The sequence below is a fragment of the Bidens hawaiensis genome, unplaced genomic scaffold (genome assembly GCF_021521415.1).
Source record: "Bidens hawaiensis isolate Kalapana, Puna unplaced genomic scaffold, B.hawaiensis_p1.1 tig00016460_1, whole genome shotgun sequence".
Classification (NCBI taxonomy): Eukaryota; Viridiplantae; Streptophyta; class Magnoliopsida; order Asterales; family Asteraceae; genus Bidens; species Bidens hawaiensis.
The window spans coordinates 355347-377678 of NW_027492508.1; the positions used below are offsets into that span (position 1 = coordinate 355347).

General features: G+C 41.5%; 1 pseudogene; it reads right to left on the reverse strand.

Moving 5' to 3' along the window:
• Positions 1-350: 350 nt before the first annotated feature.
• On the reverse strand, positions 351-1167 carry LOC143551519 (ethylene-responsive transcription factor ERF070 pseudogene; annotated as a pseudogene).
• Between the last annotated feature and the right edge of the window lie 21165 nt (positions 1168-22332).

The following is a 22332-nucleotide window of genomic DNA, read 5'->3' on the forward strand; positions in this document are numbered from 1 at the left end:
TACTATGCGTAACTTGACTATATTCAAATGTTACCCTCGAGGCAAGGGGCCTCTTAACCCTTTTAACAGGGTACATAAGTTAATTGTTAATGTGATTCTCGAGACAAGCCTTTATAACCCTTTAACTAGTTATCTAACAACGAGTGACAAGACTATGCGAGTTGATTTTATGCTTCCAAATAGAAAAATTTTACAAGAACAAGTCTATGATATTTTAAGAAACCATTAATCTAACTTCTCGTACATCTAAGGTAGTGGTAATGATTATAACAAAATCAACCAAACACACCCTTAATATTAACCTAATAATATTACATTCGTCACAATCACAATTCACACCATGAAACCCATTATATCGTAACCCGAGAATCCGACCCGAATACATCCCCATATTCATGAAAACAATCGCCACCGGGCCAAGTTAAAGTACCAATATCAAAATCATTTCCTGAACCGACAAACACGTCACAAGGTCGGACTCTTCAAAATTACACGTGTCAAACTTTGAAAAGTCAAATAAATCTGACGTGGATAAATAATCGTCTACCGGCCGGAAATCAGTAAACATGTCCGGCACACCCTCATCGCTTGCATGGTTTATAAAACTTTTCTGAGTCGACTCAGCTGCCAACTCGTTAGATAAAACATTAAAATTAGTGCGCGCGTGTGGGCCACAAAGCTGAACAGCCGCGTGGTCGTACACCATTGCAGCTTCTTCAGCCGTATTAAAAGTACCGAGCCATAGCCTTACTCGGCGCGCCGGATCTCTAATCTCAGCCGCGTATTTCCCCCACGGCCGCCGCCGTACGCCGCGAAACTTCTTGCCGGAACTAACTTTCAACCGTTTCGCCACCGTAACGGCCGTTTTATTCCGTTTCTGAATTCCGTTACCGTCGACTGTACGGTTATTATTATTATTTTGCGATGGAGGTTCGATTGTAACTTCGTTAACATATTTTTTCACTCTTCGCCGGAAAAAGACGTCGGAGTGTTCGTCGCCGGAGGAATCGGTGGCGTAGGCGTCAGTCATTGATATCCTAACAATTCTAGGGCTGACATTAGAATTTGAGCAGTTAAGTATGGTGATGCTAGTTTTGTGGACAGTACGCTTGACCGGATTCATAATTTGTAATGTATACAGTGTGAGTACTTATAACCGGAATATAAGTAATAATAAATTTATCAAGGACGTATACAGTCAGTTGCCAGTTAATTTGAAAAGGAAAGTATGACGGTGGAGGAACAAGTAGAGTGAGCGAAGAAAGTAGAGGGTTTATGGACCAACAAGAGAGGTTTTTCCAAGATATATATTTGTCTTAACTGAGCGTGTAAACGCATCATGTACTATGTTTAAAGTCGACTTCTCAACCACCATGAGATCTTACCTTATACACGAGAACCAAATGAAATCTGTAAATCCTTCACCTAGATGTCCACATAGTTATCTTAATCGAAAATCGAACATGCATCTCCACTAAAGAGAACATATCTCTCACCATTAAACCAAATTCTTTGAATTTTGAAAGATAAATATGATAATAATATATCTTAAAATGAATTTCATGTTTTTAATATAATCTAAATACATGAGTTTAAGTTTTTTCACTTGTCATTAGGCTATCTACCATGGAGGAGGTTTTAAAGCCCTTTCACGTGTCATATTATTGTTATGTAGGTTTGTTGCCGATCTTCATAATGTTTCGTTATGGTTTGTTGCCCCTTTATATATGCATATATATGTATGCGTGTCAGGGCCAACCCTAGGGAGGTAGGTGGTCAACGACCACTGGCCCGACACCCCGCTATCTGAAAAATTATATGTATATTTCATCTTTAAATTCGATTACATAACAACTAGTTTGGTCTAATGGCAAATGCGTATGACTTCCAACCAAAAAGTTATGAGTTCTAGTCTCATTTGAGACATGTACATGTTTAAGTTTATTTTTATACAAAATTTTTACACAACCCAAATCATGTTTAAGCTTATTTTTATACAAATTTTTACACAACCCAAATCATAATTAAGGAAACCAATTTAAAAATTAAATTGTTTAAACCTAACAAAATACTTCTTTTACTTAAGACTCAAAATATTTTTCGCATTTAACCAAATTTTATTTTCTAGTTCTCGGTGCCGGTCTCGATGTGTGTGTGATGAAAAAACTGTTTAATACAAATAAAAATCAATGTATCATGGTTATCTTTCGTGCTTAACATAAAAACACGTTGCATTAAACCCATAACATATTCGTCCATGAAAATTTTATAAATATTATTTTGATGTTAAAGTATTAATAAACAATTTTAAAATATTCTATGAATATGACTGTTTTTTAAGTTTGATAAACAAACTAACAAAGTTAATAGAAACAAAAATGGTGTAACTTGCGCTTGATGCGAAGGATTCGGGGCCCGCCTATGACTGGTTAGTGTTATTTAGTTTGGGTGGAGTATGGTGTGTAGGGTGACATCTAGCTATTATATAAAAATATTATGTGTTTTAAGTTGAATAAATGATTTGTGGTTAGCCAACGTTAGATCAGAGATTAGGGTGGGATAGATAGTGAACAACTTTCTAATTTGATAGCGGATATGGAGCATGTCAGTTTGACTAAAGCACCAGATAAGTGTTTGAGAATGTGATGAAGTTGTCGATAAAAGGCGTCATGAATATTATTGATGGTTATCTTCTCCCGTCAAGGATATTAATAACTATATTCTTTAAATTTCTTCATACATATAGCTATTCTTCTTCTTGTATGCCTTTTGTTTTCATTGTCACTATAATCTTCAGCAACAATTTCTGTAACAGGAAATTAATAACCTACTAACTGATTTCAAGCCAAGATATGCATCTCAGCGACTGACTACCATAATACATCCCGCCTGCATTGGTTGCTCGTAAGCTTTCATATTATTTCAAACCTTGAATTGGCTTCTATTCAGTTTACCCGGCATTGAATTATATTGCTCACGTCTCTATTAATGGTTCTATACCTTTATAGATGTTATAATCAGTTATTTCATGGTTATGTCTGTCCAGTATTGTGATGTGAACTTATTATATGCTAAAATATTCATGTATATAAAGATTTAGCAGTTTCTCTTTTCTATGTTACTACTATTACTAATTACAGCTTTTCCTTGAATGATTTGTCAGTTCACTGCATTGGATGGATTGCAGCATCTTATTTTGAAGATGAAAGTGCCAAGTTGGTGTGTAGCTCCTTATTATTTTCCATTTGAATTTAATATTTTTAACTTCTTAACTACTTATTCTTTTGTAGACACCAAAAGCTCATACAAAAATTGTTAGTTATCTGAGTGTAACGTGCATTGGTTTCTAATTTAAATATTTCTTTTGTGTTCAATTAGTGTTTGGAAAGACACTTTTAAGTCTTAACTTGATAAAATACGCTTATACGTGGGGTTTCATTATATCATGTTGGTTTTTTTTAAGGAGGATGACATTATTTTATATTCTACCTCCTTTTATATTGTGTGTTTAGAATAAATAAAGTGCTAGCCAAATACCATTCACCATTTTAGATGCAGACATTTGCAAGTAATGGAGAATTCAACCGATAAGGTCTCTGTATTTGGTTATATTTTTCTATTTTTAATCACTTGAATAGTGGTTGTGCTCAAACTGGCTTTAAACAGGAGTGAAAGAAGTTGTGATCAAACTGGCTTCACGAGCAGATTTGCATAATCTGGGATTGTTTTTTAGCAGCAGGCAATCAGATGCACCATTTTGCAAACGGGTCAAGATTACCATTTTAGTAAGTAGATCAAATTATCATTTTAATTAACCAGGTCAGATTATCATTTTTAGTAGACGAGAAAATTTTTTATCTTTTTCACCGAATGGGTTATTTACCATTTTTAGTAAATAGGTCGGAGTTATCATTTTATAAAACGAGCCAGGCTTTTCTTTTTTAGTAAATCGGTCGACCTTATCTTTTTTCAATAAACGAGTCAAAACCACCGTTTTTTATTTTAGTGATTAGCATCTTTCATGGGCAGGTAACATGCTGTTTGGTTCGGGTCAACACGAGTCTTCTTTCTCGGGTTAGGTTTCTTACACTACTGTAGACAAGCAAGACTACTGTCTTTCAGGCTTCACATTTAACCTATGCCGCTCTAAGCCTCACCGGATGCGGAACATGGGGTCACCAACTCACCAAGGGAAGGGGCTACAACAATGGCTTCTTTTGGCATAATAATACTGTTATGACCTTATATGCATCACTAGGTGATGATGAAATAAAAAGAATTATAAAATATCTTAACATATTGCACATGGCTATTGGTTTAGGTGTTACACTTTTTGGTGAGCGGTAGGATAAAAGCTAAGCGAGTATCAATCTTGAAGCATCATAGACCTGCACTTGATCAGCCACTTGGCCCGTCCTTGACTTTGACTTTGAATGTGTATAACCAACTTATTCGCGTGTGATATGCTTATTTTTCTTACTACAATACATATGTTTAAAGCATGTATTTGAAAGTCTTGGTCATGATTTGTTTCTTTCATATACTGACTACAACCGATCCATAGATTTCAATCTAGGTATTGGAATTGCTAATAAGGTAAATGACAATTTAGAAAAGCTTGTATCAAATCAATTCTCTTAGATTGACTTTATTATAGTCAAAGATCATTTTGAAGCACGTTTTTCTATTTAAATGAGGTTTTTTCCGAACACCCTTGCACAAACAAATTCATTGTGTTCGAGGTTTTAATAAGCAAAGTATCTATTACTAGTACTTTGGTCCGACTTCGGTGTATGATTTCCTATTTTACATTGTCCTTGATCCATGAACCATGAACATCCCTTTCTTTATGGTCCTAGCCCTGATTAGTTTACATAGTTGTTTATAGTTTTTAATATATATTTAATTCGTTTACTTAAATTTGTGTTGAACATGTATCTTAAACATATATTGTTTTAGTTTAAAATGCAAATAATTATAATTTTGATATTTTGACATTAAACTACCCGTCCACCGGACGGGTATAAAACTAGTTCATTATGTTTGCTATGTAATGAGTTTGAGGAGATGTATGACCATGTTTTTGGTAATTGTTCAGTGGCTAAGCGGGTCTTGTTGTTTCTTGGTTTGGTCTCTCGACGGGAGTGCAATTATGCCGACCGAGTTGATGGCATGATGAGAAACGTTGAAAGTTCAAAATGATAAGAAAAACTTGATTAGGTTGATCATTTGGTGGGCTATATGAAAATTCGGGGGCTGAAGAAACACTAACCGGACCCCGGACAGATTACTGGTAACCTGGGGGTTGGATAGCTGTTTCCCACGAGGGGTTAGACCCTTGGAAGATGGTTCTTCTGATAACCTGCAAAACAGACACCGTGAGCTCGTCACTGAGAAGGGGGGGGGGGGGTTCCTCCTTGTGACCACCCTCCGGCGTGAGAATCAGACTAGATTGCTCTTTAAATATAAAAGTATATTAAGAGATTGCTAGAGCAGATATCAGGTATAATATGATGATAATGTAGTAAGATGATAAGATAAGATGGTCATACCATTTGTGGTATTTATAGCCGAAGGTAGGTTTCCAAAGAGGTATGGCCGGCTGCAACAGTGTTCCTGTTCCACCAACAGTAGCCTACGCACGTGCCCTGCTGGTAGTTGGTGGGTAGGTAGCGGCTGATAGCGACCAGGCCTGCTGTACACTATTCCTGTTCCACCAACTGACGGCTACGCACGTGGTATGGCAGTAGTTGGTGAGTAGGCAGCGGCTAATAGTGATACAGTACAGGAGCATGCTGCTCGCCATACTGTATCAGTGAGCTGTCGTCTCTGATCAGATCTTTCGCCCATACCTCGTCAGGTACAGTAAAAGATCCTTCAGTATACGGACTGGCTTATTTGGGCGGGAGTATTCCCCCTCCCGCCTCTGTGCGGGATTGCTCCCGGCTTGGCTCATTCCTTCAGGTGACACTGAATGATCGAGAGCTAAGTGCCTTGTGCGTGTAGCCATGCTGCGCGGGTGGCCTTCCCTAATGGCTTGTATCCGAGGCTGCGGGGACAGGCGGAGTCCTTCACCATTGGGAGGCATTTCCTGCGGGACCAGCTTGCGTACTGCGCGTAAGGACGTCACGTCTCTGAGCATGGTTGGTCCTGCGGATCCAGTTGGTCTCTGCGCAGACGTCCCTATTTTAGGTGAGTCTTGCGGGTCCAACTGGGCTCTGCTGGGACCTACCTCTTCAAGTCCCCCCAGTCCAATGTTCTTCTCATGAGTGTTTAATAAAGTGAGGTGAACTTTTGGACTTGAGCAAAGGGTTTTGAAAAGGGTTTTGTAAGGTTTTCCATGGGGATTCTTTCCGCGGAAGTCCTTGTCACTTGCAGAAATGCCCGAGTTTCCTGCTTGGTCTTTGGGTATGATGCGGGTAGGTCTGTAACCTCCTCGCAAGTCAGGAGCATTGAGTCCCAGTTGTATGGATTTTCCATGAGGTTTTGGTAGCTTTGAACATAGTGATCAATTATGTTTAGACCACCAATTCCATCCTGGAGCTTTAAACAACGTAGTTCTCGACGTTCCCGCTCTGCGGGGATGTTATTTCCGTTTCCGCAAGCATTGCCCAGAAGATCCTTCTTGGTTTCAATTCCCAGCGGAGCGCTAGGTATGTGAAGGGTTTTGCCTTAACACTGTACCTGCGCTCGTCTTACGGTTACCTTACTTCCAAGGTATTCCTGGCGTCAATTCCCTGCGGGTGCTAGGTATGTGAAGGGTTTTGCCTTTACACTGTACCCGCACCCGTCTTATAGTTACTTGGTTGCCGAGGAATACTTGGCTTCAATTCCCTGCGGGTGCTAGGTATGTGAAGGGTTTTGCCTTAACACTGTACCCGCATCCGTCTTACGGTTACTTGTTTGCCAAGGTTTATTTGGCTTCAATTCCCTGCGGGTGCTAGGTATGTGAAGGGTTTTGCCTTTACACTGTACCCGCATCCGTCTTACGGTTACTTGTTTGCCAAGGGGTAAGGGGTATTTTCCCGCTTACTTTTTAATATTTTCAAATTTTTTTGAATTTTGAAATTCGAAGAGTTGGTGAAAAGATAACAGTCCAAACCTCTGAAACGTCGTGCGACGGTTTCTTCTGACTGTGTCAGGACGTGCAGGAAGTTATGGTGACGTGACAGAACATGGTCATTCCAGACGCTTTTCCTGGCGCGTGGGCACGATTTTTCGGGCGCGTGGCCGCGAAATTACTGGCACACGTCTTGTCAACAGCTGTTGCCAGCCTGCTTTTTGCCACGTGTCATAGTTTCATTGCACCGTCGATTTCTCTCTCCTCCGCATTAAATTCACCGCATTAATTGCGATTAGTATATAAAGGGGGAGAGGCCTCTTTGTAATCCACACTTTCACCTCTTCTTCTTCTTAGTGATTTCCGGCAAATACTCCCCTTTTTCAGGCAAGCATTTTCCCGAAATCACTTCTTTCTGCAACAATGTCTTCTCATGATGCTGAAGCTGTAGCCGTAGCCGACGATAGGAGTACTGCTGGCGAGTGCCAGTGTGCTCTACCTGTCGATCAGTACCAGTACATAGTCAGGAAGTTCATGCTCGAGTCTCTCGAGCCTGAGTTTCCTGAATCCCACCAGACTGTGTACGATGCCCCCAGTGGCAAGATCGGGGTATATGCTGCATTCTTTGTTTATGGGAACCTTAGGTTTCCATTGACAAAGTTTATGTACCGTGTCCTGGAGAGGCACGGTGTGCACCTGACCGAGGTGCATCCGATGGCGATTGCCAAGGTCCGGCACTTCGAGTGGGTGTGTCGGATTCTGGGTATTGAGCCCTACGTGGACCGCCTGATGACCTTTTATACTTGGAGGTGCGTCCAGGGGTGGTACACCCTGACAACCCGTATTAAGGGTTTGAAGATCTGCGTGACCGAGCGCAGTCTCCGATCGTGGAAGCGGGAGTTCTTCTACATCTCTGCCCGCGCCATCCCCATTGCTATGAAGTTCAAGAAGGGTCAAGCGCTTCCGAGCCTTCATGCTTCCAGTTACCAGGAGGCGGAATGGTTCGCGAAGATATCCCAGGTCCAATCTCCGGTTTACCGGTTTGCGGAGTCCGGGATGGTGCTGCTGGGGATGAGCCGGGTATGGAAGGATGCGTCCCGGTTTCCCATCCTTCTTGAATACGGTTTGAACTCTATTCCTTATGGTATGTCTTGTCTTTTTTGCTGATATTAGTTAATTTTCTAACTGTTTCTTTTTCTTTCAGAGGGGAATAATTTGGAGTCGCTCCTGTTCCCGCGGGAAGCTGACAGTCCCGTGCGGGTGGGCACTCGTGCTCTGGACGACAATGAGTTGCCCATCCTGGAGCAAACGGCGGATAGGTTTGTGGAGGTCTATCCGCCGGGCCAAGAGATCCTGAGCCACCGGCGGCCAGGTAAGGAGATATTCTATCCTGAACCCCTCAATGCTGTACCCGTTGCTGGAAATCCTTACATCCTGTCTTCTTCTGAGGAATCCGCAGATGGTCCTCCCCTTGTGCGGAAGAAGAAGGCTGCTGCCGGTGTGAAGGGGAAGGAGAAGGCCTCCACAGCTGATCCAGTGGTTCTCTCTGACTCGGAGTCAGATAGTGAAGAGGTGGCGGGGAAGCCCGGTGGTGAGAAGAGCACTGCTCCGGAGGCTACGACCGTTACCTCCGGAGAACCAACGAAGACGACGGTGACCGGTACCAAGAGGCCGGCTCCATCGGGTTCCTCCCCGCCCGTCCGTACGTTCAGGGTCAAGAAAACCCGTAAGTACAATCATAATGTCTGCAGATTTATCACTATAAATTTAACACTCTTTGTGCAGGCGTGGGTGTTGACGCATTCCGGGGTGAACCGCAGGGGAGTATCTCCCCGCCAATGACGGTAGGCTCGGTCAGCCTTCCTGAGGCGTCGACCCAGGCGCCTGCGCCTGCATCCGCTGGTTCAGTTGCTCATTCCTTTGAGCCAACTGTTCCGGCAGTGATGACGTCACCGCCGGCTGTGAGTGCGATTTTTACAACATCCTTCACAGAGCCGGCGGTTACTGCTGCTGCTTACAAGGCGGCGACCACGGCGGCGACCACAACGGCGACCACGGCGGCTGCCACCATGCCCGCGCCACCGGCACCGATGGCCGGACCATCAGGTACGCGCAGGGCTTCACGCCGATCTTTGCCACCTTCCCGTCTGCCTGACCTGTTGGATGGATTTCCTTTAGGTTCAGGTGATGGGTTTGGCGGCTATCGGCCTGTCATTGACACTACAGGTGCGTAGGGTTCCTTTCTTTTTCCCTTATGTTTCGTATCATCTTTTCCTTACTGCTTTTGTTTCTTTTGCAGTGTCGGATTCCAATGAAGTGTATGTTCCTCGATGGAACATACGCCGAGGAACAACCCTTCGCACACCTGTGGAGTGCGTGGACTGGGCTCGCCACGCTGCTCCTCCGGGTGCGTTGGGGGAAGCCATGGTTAGCTACCAGGAGGGTAGGCTAACTAATGAGCTTCGGGTTCTCCAGGCCCGGATGCAGCCGCGCGTCGAGCTGCTTTGTCGTGAAAACGACAAGTTGAAAGCAGCTCACGCCAAGGACATATCTGAGGCGCGTGCTCTTCGGGAGGAGAACCAACAGCTGGCGGCAGCTGCCGCCGACAAGGAGAAGGCCTTCAAGGCCCTCGAGGGTTGAAGTTCAGGCGCGACTCGAGGCCCGCTCCAAGGCTGCCCAAGCTGTGAATGAACAGCTTCGGCTGGCCAGGGAGACTGCGCGAAACGCAACCGAGAGGGCTGCCAAGGCTGAAGCCGTTGCTGAGCCTTTGCGTGTGGAGAATGAGGAGCTCAAGGCCAAATTAGAGGCTCTCCAACGCACTCATGATGCCTTGGCAATGGAAGATGCCAAGAAACTCCAGGAAATCCTGGACCAGAGGGGGGTGCTTGACCAGACCCAGCGGAAGCTTAAGGGCGTCGAAGAGGCTGCCGCAAAGGAAGTTTTACTTGCCAACCTTAACAAGAGCGAAGCCGAACGCGCCCATAACGAAGCTCAAGCTGCCCTCCAATGGCTTCTTCGAGAAGCGTTGCCTCAGGTATGTTTAGATTTATCCTCACGCTTTTCTTTTGTAAGAAAAGGTTCTAATACTTGTGTTTTCTTTGTAGGTTGTGCGTCGGGTCTTTTCAGAGACCTCTTACGATGATGCTATGACCGCAGCCCTCAACGCTTCTCATGAGGATGGGGAAAAGGCCGGCTTCTTGCTTGGTCTAGGGTTTGTTGAGAAAGGCGTCCCGCCTTCCAACTTCCCCTTGTTCAATGTGGATACCGAAGCCATTTATGACCAAGCATTGAACCAATACGCCGCCTTCCCGCATCCAGTGGTGGAGAAGGTGGACGAAGTAGCTACTGCTGATGATGGGTTAGCTGTCCTCAAAGCGTTCCTCAAACCACCCCGTTCTTCTGACGGAGCGGGTCCAAGTGGAAGCGGCCCTGAAGCTTGATCCTGAAGATCCCTTCCCATTGCTAAGATAGACTTGTATAGTTTTTTTTTTTTTCTTTTAGGCGGGTAGTTACCCGGCCATTCTTGTAATATATTCTTGAAATATTAATCTTTTTGCGTATAAGATTGTTATTTCCTTCTTTGGGTTCCTTGCTTTATAAACTTATGACTTGCATACTTAGTTTAAATTAGCAATTTTCCAAGTGTTTAGAATAAGAACCTTTGAACGTGGTTGATAGTGGGTTAAAGTTTCGCTTCCTCCTTCGTGATTGTGCGGGTAGAACCGTCACTTGCACTTGGTAAGATGGCTAAACTTAACTTTTATCTGACCTGCGTGTAGGTTTTTCTTACCTTTTGAGGATAAGTTAACCTTTGAACGTGGTTGATAATAGGTGTGAAGTTTTGCTTCCTCTTTCGTGATTGTGCGGGTAGAACCGTCACTTGCACTTAGTAGGATGGCAAAACTTTACCCATACCTGACCTGCGTGTAGGTTTTTCTTACCTTTTGAGGATAAGTTATTCTTTGAACGTGGTTGATAATAGGTGTGAAGTTTTGCTTCCTCTTTCGTGATTGTGCGGGTAGAACCGTCACTTGCACTTAGTAGGATGGCAAAACTTTACCCATACCTGACCTGCGTGTAGGTTTTTCTTACCTTTTGAGGATAAGTTAACCTTTGAACGTGGTTGATAATAGGTGTGAAGTTTTGCTTCCTCTTTCGTGATTGTGCGGGTAGAACCGTCACTTGCACTTAGTAGGATGACAAAACTTTACCCATACCTGACCTGCGTGTAGGTTTTTCTTACCTTTTGAGGATAAGTTATTCTTTGAACGTGGTTGATAATAGGTGTGAAGTTTTGCTTCCTCTTTCGTGATTGTGCGGGTAGAACCGTCACTTGCACTTAGTAGGATGGCAAAACTTTACCCATACCTGACCTGCGTGTAGGTTTTTCTTACCTTTTGAGGATAAGTTAACCTTTGAACGTGGTTGATAATAGGTGTGAAGTTTTGCTTCCTCTTTCGTGATTGTGCGGGTAGAACCGTCACTTGCACTTAGTAGGATGGCAAAACTTTACCCATACCTGACCTGCGTGAAGGTTTGCCACGTTATTGGGTTCGTGCGGGTAAGACCGCCTTCCCACGCAACGACTTCACGTAATGTGAATGCCGTCACCAGTGTTGGATAGTTTTAACCGTTCGACGCGCGGTTGTTGATAGGTTATTATTCAGTTTCCTTAATGATTCATGCGGATAGACCGGCACTTTCATTTTTGGGTGCTGAACTTTTTCCCCTTCAACCGACCTGCGTGAAGGTTTGTCACGTTATTGGGTTCGTGCGGGTAGGACCGCCTTCCCATGCAATGACTTCACGTAATTATGCGGTGAAAACCGGCATATTAGTGTTCAGAAAAGTATAAATGTAAAATCATCAGCTTCGATATTCTTAAAGAGAATCATTTCCATTAGAAGTGGCTCTTGGCCTTTTCTTTACAAATTGGAATTGATTTACATGCAAACTGTGTAAATGAGCTCCCTTGTTGGGATGGGAGTGTCATCGAGCCGATACGCACCTGGTTCGGGATCTCGTTCTTTACGCAGCATGTAGTCTCGATTTTGAAGCTGGAATTGATTCGTGTTTTCCCCAGCTGGGGTTCTATACGCACCCGCCTGCTCAGCCTTTATTGCGCCACGAGGTGCGCGAGCGTCCCATCTCTGACAAATGTTTCGACCATATCTTTTACATCTATGCATTCTTCAGTGTTGTGGCCCTTTGTCTTGTGAAAGTCACAGTACTTGCTCCGATCAGCATCGTGACGATGTCGGATTATTGGAGGCTTTGGCCATGGGAGCTCTTCAGTGGCGAATATCTCAGTGACGCTTTTGGTGAGTGGCGTCCATCTGGAGTTCCGGTGCGACTGTACATTATCCCTTCCGCCCAACCGATGTTGCAAGCCGGATGAGGTGTCAAAGTTTACCCTCGACTGCCAAATGCCTAGCTTTCGTTTTTTATTTAGTCGGGCGGTGAGGACGTTGTCTTCTCTCGTCCTCTGGGTGTAGAGGTTTGTGCTCTGTGGGAGATCTCTACCCAGTTGCTTCTCTGTTTCCGCGTAGCGTTTTGCTGCTGTCATGATGCCATCCCATGTGGATGGCATGCCATCTTTACCCGTTAGGGTGCGGATGAGCTCTGGGTCATGTGCGCCCTGGATGAAGGCAGCGCGAACAAGATCTTCGCTGATATTGCCCAAACTTAGCTTCTTTGAGTTGAAGCGAGTGATGAAGTTTGGCAGAGATTCGTCTTCCTCTCGTATGCATTTGAGGATTGTCCATTGCTCCTCGGTATACTTCCGTTGCTGGCTGAAGTGTTGGCTAAACTTCTGTTGGAAGTCTGCCCAGTCGTAGATGTGGTTGACCGGTAGACGATCGAACCATGCTCTAGCAGCCCCAACCAGCGTCATTTGGAACATGTAACACCACGTGGGTTCCGTCCAATTGCTGACGGTTGCCCCTGCTATGAACCTGTTCAAATGATCGTCTGGATCAGATATACCGTCATATGTGCCTATGTTGGGCATTTGTTTGGCACTCTTTGGGGCGATTGCTTCAGCAATGTCCCTTGCAAATTTGGACGTTCCTGCATTTGCAACGTTTGGTCTGAACGTTTTAGAGAAGTCTCGTGGACTTCCACCTGTGCTTTTTGGTTTGAAGGCTTGTCCAAAATGCCTTTTCGGTTGGGATTCCGTTTCCTTACGCTTCCCTTTTGCCCTATGGCGAGGGTTCGCGTCGGAGTCGGATTCCTCCGAGTCATCCTCCCAGTATTCGAATTCGTCGGCCTGTTGTACGGAACGCAAGCGTTCGTCCAACTCAGCCTGGAATTCCTTTTGTCGTGCCTCCGCCCATGCCTTAACTTCATCGAGAGTCTGGCGGGGGAGTCTTCGTTTCTCAAACTGGGTATCGGTGGATCCCAGTAGGCGATCATTTACTGCACTTGCCCCAGCTTTGGTAAGTGGGGTAGTGTTCGTAAAATTTACTTCACTTGCCCCGGCTTCGGTAGCCGGGGTAGTGTTCGTAAAAACTGTGTTGCCGGTATTCCCCCTAGTAGCAGGGGTTATGGTTACCGGAATTTCTCTAACCATCTTTGTAGAAGTTTGAAAAAACTGGAGAAAAATAAAGTTCTAGCTTTATACACGGATGGCGCCAATGAAGAAACACTAACCGGACCCCGGACAGATTACTGGTAACCTGGGGGTTGGATAGCTGTTTCCCACGAGGGGTTAGACCCTTGGAAGATGGTTCTTCTGATAACCTGCAAAACAGACACCGTGAGCTCGTCACTGAGAAGGGGGGGGGGTTCCTCCTTGTGACCACCCTCCGGCGTGAGAATCAGACTAGATTGCTCTTTAAATATAAAAGTATATTAAGAGATTGCTAGAGCAGATATCAGGTATAATATGATGATAATGTAGTAAGATGATAAGATAAGATGGTCATACCATTTGTGGTATTTATAGCCGAAGGTAGGTTTCCAAAGAGGTATGGCCGGCTGCAACAGTGTTCCTGTTCCACCAACAGTAGCCTACGCACGTGCCCTGCTGGTAGTTGGTGGGTAGGTAGCGGCTGATAGCGACCAGGCCTGCTGTACACTATTCCTGTTCCACCAACTGACGGCTACGCACGTGGTATGGCAGTAGTTGGTGAGTAGGCAGCGGCTAATAGTGATACAGTACAGGAGCATGCTGCTCGCCATACTGTATCAGTGAGCTGTCGTCTCTGATCAGATCTTTCGCCCATACCTCGTCAGGTACAGTAAAAGATCCTTCAGTATACGGACTGGCTTATTTGGGCGGGAGTATTCCCCCTCCCGCCTCTGTGCGGGATTGCTCCCGGCTTGGCTCATTCCTTCAGGTGACACTGAATGATCGAGAGCTAAGTGCCTTGTGCGTGTAGCCATGCTGCGCGGGTGGCCTTCCCTAATGGCTTGTATCCGAGGCTGCGGGGACAGGCGGAGTCCTTCACCATTGGGAGGCATTTCCTGCGGGACCAGCTTGCGTACTGCGCGTAAGGACGTCACGTCTCTGAGCATGGTTGGTCCTGCGGATCCAGTTGGTCTCTGCGCAGACGTCCCTATTTTAGGTGAGTCTTGCGGGTCCAACTGGGCTCTGCTGGGACCTACCTCTTCAGGGGCGGTTTGGTTTTTGAGAAGAATCGCAAGAATAAAAGCACACTCTTTACAATATATTGTGTATTTCTTTATCTTGAAGTGTAGTAAGAATAAGAAATGCAGATTATCAAATGGATTAAGAATTCTTTATATTACATGTAACTTTTACTTCTTTTTTATGTCCATCGTCTTTTATTGTAAAAAGCACATCTACTAATGAAAGAAAAAAATATTAAAAAAAAAATGGTGTTTTCTTTTCTATTTTTATTTTTTTAATACTACGTTCCATAAATGCTTGGTAGTTTCTCTTTGTAATTCCAGATATCAATTAGCATTTGGAAAGAAAGTCAAAGTTTTGCATCAAACCCAATTTTACGTAGCATTGCAAGACTCCGATCAACTAACGCTATTTCGTTTGCATATTATCATGGGTAGTTTTCTTCAGATGTTGTGTTTTAAAAGCTAATGATTTTATTTATGCTACTAGTGAAAACGAGTCAATCCAGTCAAGTTGAGTCCGAGAGACAATTCAACAAGCTTGGCTTATTCACCATGTTTTATTAATGTTACGAGTTAAGGTTCCCACCAAATAAAATAATAGAGCCATATACGGAGGAGGTTTCATCCAAGAACTAGAGATAACTAAAAAAGATAAACTTACTCGGTTGATCACTTTGATCATGGATTGAATGGGAATGAGAGTTGGTCACGATTCATTGAAGCTTGTCCATGGGACAAATAGTGATTCCCTTTGTTCTCATTTGTTTATGTTCTCTAATTAATCTCCCTCTGACACCATGTGTTCTCACATTTTGATTCGGCCTCACAAAAAGCACATAGACGCGATTATATATTTATTCCTTAACATGTTTGATACTATAATTAGAAAACTTTTCAAGAAAATATTCACATTTAGACAACTAGTCATTATATTCATTCATTGAGTGTGTTTTATCGCCCGTTCCATAGAGCTATTTAATACTTTACATACTCGGCAAAGAGTTCTATTGCATACACAATGTCCAAGTCTCCAATCTCACCTACACACCAAGCTATCAGTCTTATGGTTTTGCATGAATGCTACCGATGATTGACCCACCCTTTTCTTTACTTGTGTATGCAGTTGATCCATGAGACTCCTTTGATATTGTGAAATTCAACCTGAACTGACCTAACTCATCATTTGACACGTCATTTCGACTCTGGAGCTTTCAATCTCATTAAAGATACAACTTCCTATATATTCACCATGGTGAGTTCTAAATTTTTACAAGTTAATTAGGAACATTTGTAAATCACAAGCTACTTACTATTGTTGGTAGGTTAATTTTAAAATTCTTGAATTTGTGAATCGCAACTTGGTTAAATAATTACTACATAATCAGTTTGAATCAACCAATGTACTTATGTACAACCCTACTTATATAATGCTTCAATTTTAAAAAATTCTCTCTAAAAAGAATTAAGCCACCATGTTATCCAGTACAATGTTTTCCACTTTTTTCACGTGTGAGAAGACTTTGGTCCTTCCATTTTATAGTAGAATTTTGAACGTTTTCTTTTAGCTTCACATCTTGAGAATCTTGAAAGTGAATCTTTACCATGCGATGTTGGGGTGCAAAGTGTAACAAACTCAAAATATAGGGGTATTTTTGCAATTTTATCTATAACAACTAACAAGACATCCGGTGAGGGATTAAATGTACATGAGACTATATGTAGTGTTGATGTTAAAATGACATGTTAAAGGGTCATGTAAGCAATAAGGCTAAAAATAACCCATCGTTTAACAATGGGGTGAGGTGGACGTTGGTTGGCACGCCTCACCTCATCCACTACACAAAGCCGGAGTTTAATAGTTTGTGCACTGAAGATAAGTGTACAAACTTATTGACACTTAGTTTGATTATCTGTTTTACTCATTTCACCACGTAAGATAAGTTTTAACTAATATAAAATAACTTATGTCACAAGTTCTTAAATTCACCAATTGTTCATTGTTACAATGTTACATTAGAGAAATGAATTGAAGGGTCGTTTCTATTATGAAGACGTGTTATTTACTTTTTGGTTTACTTGTTTCTTAAGTTTTTCGTTTCATGTAATTAGATCAACAAATGTCATTTTTTAAATAAAATAGAATATCCTACAAAAATAGTAAATTCGACTTATATAAGGCTACAATGTGTAGCTAAGGTTATCCACATCTTACTCGTCTCAGACCTTATCATAGTTTTGCTATTTGGTGAAATTTAATAAGTACGATGATGATGATAATCAACTTATATAAGGCTGGTTGTTGTGGAATGATGTTAACCCTCCACCCCCCGCGGGTCGGCCACCATTCATAACACTGTCCCCATCCAAACCTTCCACCGTTAAGTCGTTAACCCCCTCTACGTCGGCCACCATCCATAACACCGCCCCCATCCAAACCTTCGACAGTTAAGTCGTTAACCCGTTGTTGCACCCCGTAATGTTGCCCAATAACGGCAGAAAACGTCTCTCCGCGCGCGGAGTTTTACGCTGGAAAAGGCCACCTTCTTTGCAAAAGTGATGCCACGTCCACGATTAACATTGGCGGCGGCGTACCGCCCCACAAAGACTGGCCTAAGAGTGGGGAAGTGCTTCTAGTGTGGGAGTGGATGTTCCATGTGGCATTGTCATGCCCCTATCTAGGACAATGAGTGATAGTAACTGATTCGAGATGATTAATCTCTCAAGATAGTTAATCCATTGAGTGGATCAAACTCCAAAAAAATAAGGAAAAGAATAAGACATAATTTTACTTCATAATTTTCTTCTTCTCATTAATAAAGTTTAATGGCCTTTTATAGGCTACATACAATGCATGGAAATAAAATAACTACAATAATCCACTACTCTAAAGAAAAGGAAACGTGCAATGAAAATGCAATTAAATCAAGAGATGCAAATCAGTTAAGGGAAACGTGGGAACATGTTGCTATAAACTTGTGCTCCAGTTTGGCACCGGGTCATGGGTCGGGTTACGGTGGATGGTACCGTATCAATGAGAGATGCTTACAGTAGTTGACAAAACTTTTTTTTATAGGAAGTGATTGAGGGGCTTAACCAAAATTTTATAAAAGGTGATCGTGAATTTTTAATATAAGTGACAGTAGAGGGGTATGCTTATTGATGGTAGCTGCCTCCTTACTTTGTACGCGGGTAAACCACTAATGGTTGACATCGGGTGATCAAGAGGAATGTGATGCTTTTATATTCTTTATTTTAAGCTTCTTGTAAGACCATCCGTAGTCAAGCTTTATGGGAGGAATTTTGCCCTATAACGCCGGGGGCAACCCCCCCCCCCCCCCCCCCCCCCCCGCGGTGTTTTGGAGGGTTTTTTTTAGCGTTTTGTATATAACATGGAACATGTGGACGAAAATTAAAAAAAAAAACATTTTAGGCGTTTTGAGACTTTATGACTACACCTTGTTTTTGTAAAAAACCATAACTCCGACTGGGCGTCGCGTGACGCATAACGCTTGGGGGTGGGGCTTTATGACTACACTTGGTCTAAGAGTTCTATCTAAAATAAATAGAAATGGGCGACGTTCGAAAAAGTGTCTCTAGCGTGGGCATGAATAGATATTTCGAAGAATGAGAATATCAATAATGTTTTATGTTTTTTTTCAATATTTATTAAGTTTTTTTATCATTTTATTTTTTATTTATTTATTATGTGATGTTTTTTTATTATTGTTATTAGGTAACACACAAACAACAAACTCTCAGTGTTTTGGGGGGGCGCGTTTCGGATCGTTTTCACATTATAATGAATCACGAAGAATATTGCACCCGCAATCAACTTAACTCGAAGTGAAGAGATTTGAGACAGAAGTTGACGAGTTTAATTGTCGTCTAAAACAATCTCTACTGTCAAAAGAGAATTGGTACGAGGGAAGTCGATCCTTTCAACACGGCTAGTGACCAATACTGTTTGGTGAAAGGTACATTGGTTGTCCATAAGGTGGCATTGAGAATAGCCAAATTAAATTTCATATCTTTTTTTTAAGTAAAATGGAATTTCATTTATGAAATGTATTTTTTTGGTACGGTCATATTTTATTAACGAAATCTAGGTTCTTATTTATTTTAATGGATTTATTATTTATTCTACTTTTAAAAGTTCGATAATCAGGACAAAAATTTTGTAATATGATCAAGACACCTCACCTCTTATATCGGTAGTGAGAAAGGCAATAGAAACAATAGTGTTTTTTTTGTTTTGACACTACATTCTATAAATGCTTGGCAGCTTCTCCTTGCGATTTCCAATTTCAATTTGCAATTGGAAGTATACAAGTCAAAGTTTTGCATCAAACCCAATTTCTAGCATTTCAAGATTTCCAACATCTTTCGCTTAAATTGCCATTAGTTTTTTTCTAATTTATACGGTGTTTTGTTTTAAATGCTAAAAATATTAATCATGTTACGAGTCTAAACTAGTTAGCTAAGACGAATCCAAGGTGCATTTCGTCAAGCTCGGCTTGTTACCTACATTTTACTGATGTTAAAAGTCACAATTCAAAATGAAACAAATCCCACAAGCAAAACATATGTGCTTTGCCGTACATAGGGGCATTTTGACGGCACTAAAGAAACTTTTTTAGAGAATCACAAATAATATAACAAATAACAAACCTTTACAATCCGCCTAAATCAGTTTGAAATCAATAGTGTACAACCCTTACATTATTGAAACTAAAAAGTTTTGATCATATATATAGGGACTATTTTCCAACATAACGCTAGGTCATGCACTTTGATGTCGACAATATAAAATTTACTTTTACCCACGAAACCAATTACTTTCACCCAACCAACCCGATCCAACTCCAAGGAAGAGTGTCTGGCGTGGTACCAATACCAATTAGGCATTCATACTAGTTTGGCAGATTTTGGTAATTAGTTGGGCTAAAATTTAAAAAGAAAGTCACAACTTAAAAGTGACAGTCAACTTTATTTCACAAAAATTCTCACGTTAGAAAAAGAAAAAACCTCATCACGTGACTGACACCCTTGCCCAATCATGTCACGTGACACTGCCTACCCCCTAAGATGTTTGGTACAGAGAATGGAATTATAGAGAAATGGAATAGAGAAATGGAATTGCAGAGAAAGGGAATTGGTCTGGAGAATGAGAATTGACTGTTCTGTTTGGTAGTACAGAGATTTCAGTAGAGAAATATAGCTGAGAATCATTTCTCTTGTTTGGTACATAGAAAATAAACAGAGAATTATATCAACTTTATCATTAGCACAAGTATTTTTTTCATAACAAATATTTATTAAAAAATAAAAAACATATAAAAAGATGCATAAATTCCAACCAAAATATGCATTGATCAAACCAATTCACATACAAAACATAGTTTTTAAGCAAAAAACATCAACCATAGTTAAAACCAATTCACATACAAAACATACTTCAACCATACACAACTATCCCATTGAACCATCGGTATACAACTCGACCATCTCAATTTTCTCTTCTATTGTCAACGCAAGAAAAGAACGTCCTAGATCCACATCTTTACCAATCAAATGAGCTGCTTTGAACCGTTTTTTCGTAGTGATACCTGGTAAAGCTTTCAACTCATCACTAACCTTTTCATAGATTTCACGAGCCTCCATACCTTCTTTGCTAAGTTGTTCACCCACCATCTCCCCAAATCGAAGCAAAACTTCCTTGATATCTTTGCAAGACTCTCGATATATCTCATCTGCATCCGTGCTTCTACCTCTTTTGCGCTTGCTTGTTACACTTCCTGTTTATCCTTCAGATCTATCAACATTTGGAACGGCTTCATCAACAAAATCAAAGTCTTCAATATCAACAGGTGAGCTTTTTTGCGTCTCTTGAACAACATCTTCTTCTCCAAGGTCAACTGCTTTACTACCAGTAGCTCTATCCTTACCGAATATGGTACACAATTTGTCATAGAAAGGAAATGACTTGTCACGAAAATTCACAGCACCTCTGTGAGACTACAAGACAATTACAAATAAATTAGACTAAAATTTTAAAATCTAAAAAATATATTTTTTAGAATATACCTTCACGTATTCATTCCAAACACTATCATCGGCAATAATACAACATTTTTGTTCATCCCAACCAAACCCACTTGTATGCACCATATCATATACAATGCTAAAGTGTGTCTTCCATGTCTTCATCCTAGACTTTATATGTGGTTCTGCTTTGAGGCCAGAGTTAGGAAGACTTACATCTAGCAATTGTTGAACACCATTTAAATAACCTGGTTTGAATCCATTGTCAGCACCAGCATACTTTCCGGATGCATGTATCTCCATTAATGCATCAATTAGCTTTGCATCTTCATCATTTGTCCAGGTATGCTTGCTCCGAGTAACTCCTCTCACTATATTTGAATCTGCCATGTCTACGTACAAATGCATAATTATACAATTAAAAATCATAATTCATGTAACTACAAATACAAATATAACAAGAAACATTAATAAGAAACAAATAAAGTGCATAAATAAACATTAATAAGAAACATCCTTGGTTCTACAAATAAAAAATACATAATTGTCAAACATAATTAAGAAACATTGTTGGCACGCTGCGCACGCATCGCAGTCCAACTATTAAACATTTCATTAGCAAGAAGGTCTCTACGATCGGTCCATTCTTGTGAGGGCTCGATCATAGAAATAACATTGTCATGGTTATTTGCAGGTTGTGTGTGATTTACTGGGATTTCGTTATCAAGAGGGTCTTCACTCATTGTTGTTCGTATGAAATTGTGCAATAAACAACAAGCAATGATGATACGTGGCATGGACTCTATGGGATGATATGAGTTATCACGCAAAATAGCCCATCTATCTTTAATCATTCCGAAACATCTTTCTATAACATTCCTGGCCGATGAATGTCTCATATTAAAGAACTCCTTAGCATTCTTAGGAGGACGAGACCAATCGTTAAGATGATAACGTTGACCTCGATATGGAGTTAAAAATCCTTCACCATTTGTATAACCGGCATCACAAAGGTAGTATGTTCCTACAATTAACCATAAACTCTATGTTAATTATCATACTTAAATCTATGTATATTCTTTGAAAATTGTCTATCACATACCCGGAGTTATTTTAAGACCATTGGGTCTACTGATTGCATCACGCAAAACTCTACTATCAGCTGCAGAACCCTCCCATCCCGCTAAGACATACGTAAATAAAAGGTCTCTCGTACATACTCCGAGTACGTTAGTACAAATCTGCCCTTTTCTTGTCCTATAAGGTTTTCTATCAATAGCAGGGACTTTAACTTTAATGTATGTTCCATCTAATGCTCCTAAGTAACCCTGAGTTAAAAGAAATCATTACTTACTAATGTATGTTAGCAAAAAATATCTTTAATAAAAATGTGTTTGACTAACCTTAAACCATTTCCATCTTTCATCAGTTTCATTATCTGGCACTGGCACGGGTGACTTGTAGAGTTCTTTGTGTAATCGACATATAGCATTTAAGACTAACTTGAAATACCGACTTACAGTTTCCCCGGACCGATGAAATCTGTTGACTAGTACCTATTCTTTGCATTATGAGCAAGGGTATGTAAAAACATAGAAACTTGCTCATCGACTAGCATGTTTTTACTATTCTTT